At 31.9% G+C, this 6,227-nt stretch overlaps 1 non-coding gene across 1 annotated transcript; it reads left to right on the top strand.

Moving 5' to 3' along the window:
• The first annotated feature begins 5,936 nt into the window (after positions 1-5,936).
• On the top strand, positions 5,937-6,009 carry Trnah-aug (transfer RNA histidin (anticodon AUG)). Its single transcript has one exon. It is a non-coding gene; the product is annotated as a tRNA-His (tRNA).
• Positions 6,010-6,227: the final 218 nt, after the last annotated feature.

Here is a 6,227-nt window from a genome sequence, read left to right as displayed (position 1 = left end):
GGTAATAATATACTCAATTTAAAATTGAAAAAGTAGGTTGAATAAACTAATTGAACTCAGATTTTGTTTTTAAAAAAATAAACAAACATTTATTTGTTTATGAATCAAACAAGTAAAAGAGTACTTCCACTTATATAAATGGTGGATCAACAAAGTACGACTTATCTTTATCTCTATATAAATAAAATGAACTCATTTTTTCCCATCTGATTTTGACATTAATAGGATTAAAAATCAAGATATTTCATGCAAATATAATATGCACAAACGGCAGAACCATATCTGAGGTGTGTTATAGGCTTATTATTTCTCAAATTCCTCGATAATCTTAGATTTCTATACTTTTTCTGCTGAGAAGTCACGGCCAAAATCGGTTAAGATCAATGGAAGTGGTAAAATATTTTCTCTCTAATAAATTCCTCCTCCCCCTGCCACCACTTAACACCGTTTGGGGATCGTTCACAAGGAACAGTTGAGAAGAGAACACCGGTTTGGCTTTGTAGTTCTTTCATGTGAAGTTATTTAAAATCACTAAACTAAGCTGCAGTGCTCTGTGGCGTAGTGGTTAGCGTGCTGGACAATTCACATTATATTTTCACGTTCGCGCCGACCTACCGTAGTCGTTTTTTTTTTTTTTTTTTTTTCCTAAACAACTGGAATGGACTTTTCTTGGTGGCCGAACTGTTAACGTTGCAGATGTTTGGTTTTTTTTTTTTTTTCACACTTTATTTTCCTACTTTTACTCATGACTCGGGTTTGATCCTTCCTACTTACCTACCATAACATTTTTTAAAACTCCCCACCAAACACTCGGGCAACGCCGGGTACCCCCGCTAGTTTTTAATAAAAAAAAGTTTCAGTCAATTTTCTACTCAATCATTTTTTCGTAATTTTTGGTGAGGATACTTGTTTCTGCATGATGCATATCTATATCAAACTTGGAATGCAATTTTCACTTGTGACCAATGCTACATAAGTACCATATCCATTTAATTATCTTATTTCCCATGGTCAGGTGTGAAGGTGCACTCACCTTCCGTGACCATTTCTTTCATTGTGCCAGGTCAAGTCACCACCGTAGTTAAGATCTGCAAATCTGCAATTCAGCCTTGAGGAAGTGAATGCTGATTATCCAAAATAATAAGCATTATTTGTTTACGAATTGGACTTGTGTTCTTTAGTTTTAGATGGAGAATTCTTCATTGCAGTAACATGGCCATTACGCTCAAACAATATTCATTACAATTCAAACTTCTGTTGGACCCCCCCCCCACACACACACACACACACACACACCGTCCGGCACCATTGAAAAGGAACAAACAAACAAAAATAAAATCGAAGTTGACTTTTCTTTCTTTTTTAACACAAGTTATTTATTACCGTTTTTTTTTCTTCCCATCTCGACACCAGCTTAAAGAGTCTCCTTCTCTGCCACTGCGGGGCCAGATGTCTATCTCCCCTTTTTCTTTCTGCTCCACTACACGCCAGCCACAGGCACCCATTTCTCATCTTCGATTTTACATATCTATCCTTTTTGACCGCACTCTTTCTCTCTCCCCCCCCCCTCCCGACTTCGTGGTGTCTTTTTTATCCTTTTTCATCCACTCACGCACACTTCCTAATTTACATATGTGCATTTTTTTTTCAGCTGCTGCTGCTCATATCCTTGCAAGCCAGCTGTTGCTGATGTTGGTCCCCCGATTCATACCTTTTTGGAGCTTTTTTCATATTACTCAAAAACTTAACATGTATATAGGGGTTTTCCATGGTGCTGAATTCAAATATATATGTCTTAAGGCGTGAAAGTGCACCGTTTGTCCATTTTTCACTGGGATTCGGAGCTCAAAAGGGGTCCCAAATGCTCCAAAATTGTAAAAAATGACACTTTTTACTTCATAACTTTTACCCCATCCATTAGATTTTTCTGAAACTTGGCGAAAATGTGAAGGCAACTTTGGCCCTTCATACTTCTCACAGTCATCATTTCTTCACAATTTTTTGTGTGGTATCATCTCACATGCAGCACCAGAGGGGGACCACGCATGCGCGGCTTGTTTTCCCATGTGCTCATATGCATTCTGCTAAGCAGATGGATTGGCCTAACACAACGAGGAAGATGATCGTGAGGACTAGGTTATCATACACAGAATGTATCTTGACAATCGTACACACTAGGATCCATGTTGGAGACATGGAGTACTTTTTTTAAAACATCTCGTGTCGAATGCTTTGGTTTTTCTTTACAATTCTGCTGTTAATATCCATCTTCTACATGCATATGAAAAGAGCAACAAGATGAACACATGTAACAGCTTCAACTGATTGTGATGTTGTGGACGTTTAAACAAGAAAATCTTGCAGAGACTATAATGAAAATATGCAGCATATATAGCCAAACTGTCATAACAGATCGACAAGTAAAAATATTGGTTTACAAAGTTTTGTTTCAGAGATTTGGAAGATAAGACTATTACTGGGTGCCTCTCACGACATTGATGAAGATGTTTAAAACACCTTAGTAGAGAATAATCCTTGTCTAAGCACTCGTGAATCACCTCTCCCTTGGGAAGGACTTTTGTGGCCTTCGGGCCAAGATCAAAGTGTAGTATCTGTTCCGGCAGATTCTGCAATCAAAGACCATTGTCCTTGTGGCAATCTTTTGGTCAATGTAGGGGCAACCCTATATACCAAATGGACTATATACCAAAAGCTTCCATTTCCCACCTCTCGGGAGCTGGTCCCCTTTTCCCTCCCCCCTCCCCTCTCCCCACATTAAAAAACGGCCTTGTGCCTAATTTTCTCAGTGGGGAAGCAAATAAATCCAGTCCTAGCACTCGTGAATTGGCAGAAGAACTCAATACTTCACAAATGCCACTTAGAAAAGATGGATATAGTTGGCAGGCGTATGAATTACTCATTCCTTCAGTGAGAAAATAAGGCAGATGATTTTTATGTCACAACAAGTCCTCTTTCCAGGCAGCGGAATTCGCCTTTTTTTGCTCAATAGGTGATTAAAAATGAGTTTCCTATATTAGTATTTAACGTAAAAGGTGTTGGGCTGATAAAGGTAAATCAGTAAACATTAACATTGATGACATAATCTCTTCAAAAATTCAAATAAGATTATAGTGTATAGGTGATCATATATATATATATATATATATATATACTGTTTTTAAAGATTGACATTAAAAACGTTTTGAAGTTAAAATGAATTTGGTAAATTTATTAATATGGAAAACATGTTTTAATACTTTTATTTTGAGCAAAAAAAAAACAAAAAACATGGCATTGACTCCCATTTTGTTATAATCTTGATTTTTCTAGCATATTTACATATTGCAAAAATGTTTTTCTTCCGATTACATGCAAAATCCTAAAATAGATTTAAACTCCAAATGGTTCCTCATTTAACAATATTTAAAAAAAAAACAACATAAACCCATTTGCATCGTGTATACACAATATTTAATGAAATTCTGTTCATGTCATCAATCTTAAAGCTTACCTGTAAATCTGTCTTAACCCTAACTCCAAAACCTGATATTGATGGAAAAAAAGATTTTAATGTGTGTTTGGTAGAATACTTGTAGCATTATCCATCATGAATTTCTACGCCATAACCAAACACTACATGCAAACTTGTATGTTGAGCAATTGCTCATAAATTGAATAAAAATCTGGAAAAAATGTCCGATACTTGTTAATAGAAAAAGGTTGTCATCTACTATGACATTGCAAAAGTAACACAAGAAAAAATGTGCAAATTGTCTCTCTTCTACCTCATTCACCATATTCCTTAACCTTGCTCCAACTGATTTTCACCTTTACAGAATGTACTTCAAACCAAACACTAAATTCAAACTTGTTGAAAAATTGACACATGTGGATGAAAACCCATACACTGCAAAAGTAACACAGAAAAAAATTTTGCAAATTAGCTGATTTGTTCTACCCTATTTACAAGATTCCCTTAACTCCGCCCCAACTGATTTTCACCTCTTTAGATCTTTACAAAATGCGCTTCAAAGCAGAAAATCTACTGAAAACAAACAAGTGAAAAAGCACATCCAAAGCTTTTGGAATCAAAATCGTCTTCATTGTCTTAGGGAGGGGGCATTAAGAAGTTAATTGGTAAATTGGAAAATGTCATTGAAAACAATGGCGAATATATAATTGATTAAAATTTCTTCATTTGGTTTGTATTACATATTGAATTAAAGATCATAAAATGGAAATTATTTATAAACTGACATAATAAATAAAATGGAAATTATTTATAAACTGACATAATAAATAGAATGGAAATTATTTATAAACTGACATAATAAATAAAATGGAAATTATTTATAAACTGACATAATAAATAGAATAGAAACTATTTATAAACTGACATAAATAAAATGGAAATTATTTATAAACTAACATAATAAATAGAATGAAAATTATAAACTGACATAATAAATAGAATGGAAATTATTTATAAACTGACATAATAAATAAAATGGAAATTATTTATAAACTGACATAATAGAATGGAAATTATTTATAAACTGACATAATAAATAGAATGGAAATTATTTATAAACTGACATAATAAATAGAATGGAAATTATTTATAAACTGACATAAATAGAATGGAAATTATTTATAAACTGACATACTAAATAAAATGGAAATTATTTATAAACTGACATAATAAATAAAATGGAAATTATTTATAAACTGACATAATAAATAGAATGGAAATTATTTATAAACTGACATAATAAATAGAATGGAAATTATTTATAAACTGACAATAAATAAAATGGAAATTATTTATAAACTGACATAAATAGAATGGAAATTATTTATAAACTGACATACTAAATAAAATGGAAATTATTTATAAACTGACATAATAAATAAAATGGAAATTATTTATAAACTGACATAATAAATAAAATGGAAATTATTTATAAACTGACATAATAAATAGAATGGAAATTATTTATAAACTGACATACTAAATAAAATGGAAATTATAAACTGAAATAATAAATAGAATGGAAATTATTTATAAACTGACATAATAAATAAAATGGAAATTATTTATAAACTGACATAATAAATAGAATGGAAATTATTTATAAACTGACATAAATAAAATGGAAATTATTTATAAACTGACATAATAAATAAAATGGAAATTATTTATAAACTGACATAATAAATAAAATGGAAATTATTTATAAACTGACATTATAAATAAAATGGAAATTATTTATAAACTGACATAATAAATAAAATGGAAATTATTTATAAACTGACATAAATAGAATGGAAATTATTTATAAACTGACATAATAAATAAAATGGAAATTATTTATAAACTGACGTAGTAAATAGAATGGAAATTATCTATAAACTGACATAATAAATAGAATTATGGCAATCGATTTCTAAAATCATAAGAGGAGTTTATGGCATATTTCCTTTTTAATGTGATGCAAATTTGGACTCCACAATTCTATTGTAATCTCGTTGATTAAAATTAACCCATTAAGTGCAAGGATATCTAAATTTTTTACTATTGAGTTGAAACTAATGATTAAAAATCGGTTAGAATACACAAATTGAAATTTATTTTATTTAAAAAGCGAAATATTGACTCTCCATAAATAGGACACTGGGTATATACGATATGTTTATTTATTTATGTGTGTGAGTATATATACCAATAAAACTTTCGAACGGATGCACTGAATTGGAAATTCTTTGTTTCCCTGAAAGGTGTGAGTCCCTAGATTGTCCTCATCTATATATGGCTTTTAACGAAATAAGGGTTTTTGGGCCATTTCATACAATTTTCGAAAAAGTTACCTGCCCATGTCAACGGAATTTAGCACTGTCTGTGTACAATTGCGGTAACATCTTTTGGCACACGGACAGGACTTGTGGCGCAATAGATAACGCATCTGACTATGGATCAGAAGATTCCAGGTTCAAATCCTGGCAAGTTCGTAATAATTTTAATCATCATTTTATCCAACGTTTACTCATTATCCTTACCCTTGTTGTATATTAATCTAATAAGGGGGAACGTCATGTGATTGTCTAGTGGTCCAGTCTATTTGTTCATATGCCGTTGTGGGTGTGTGTGGTACATGTATTTTTGAGACATACCTTCATGCGTCGTCAATGTTGGTCCACCTGAATTCATCTCGTGTCTTGGAAGGAGA

This window comes from Euprymna scolopes, chromosome 14 (genome assembly GCF_053919585.1).
Source record: "Euprymna scolopes isolate OS-2025 chromosome 14, ASM5391958v1, whole genome shotgun sequence".
Lineage (NCBI taxonomy): Eukaryota > Metazoa > Mollusca > Cephalopoda > Sepiida > Sepiolidae > Euprymna > Euprymna scolopes.
This window is presented reverse-complemented; position numbering and strand designations above follow the sequence as displayed.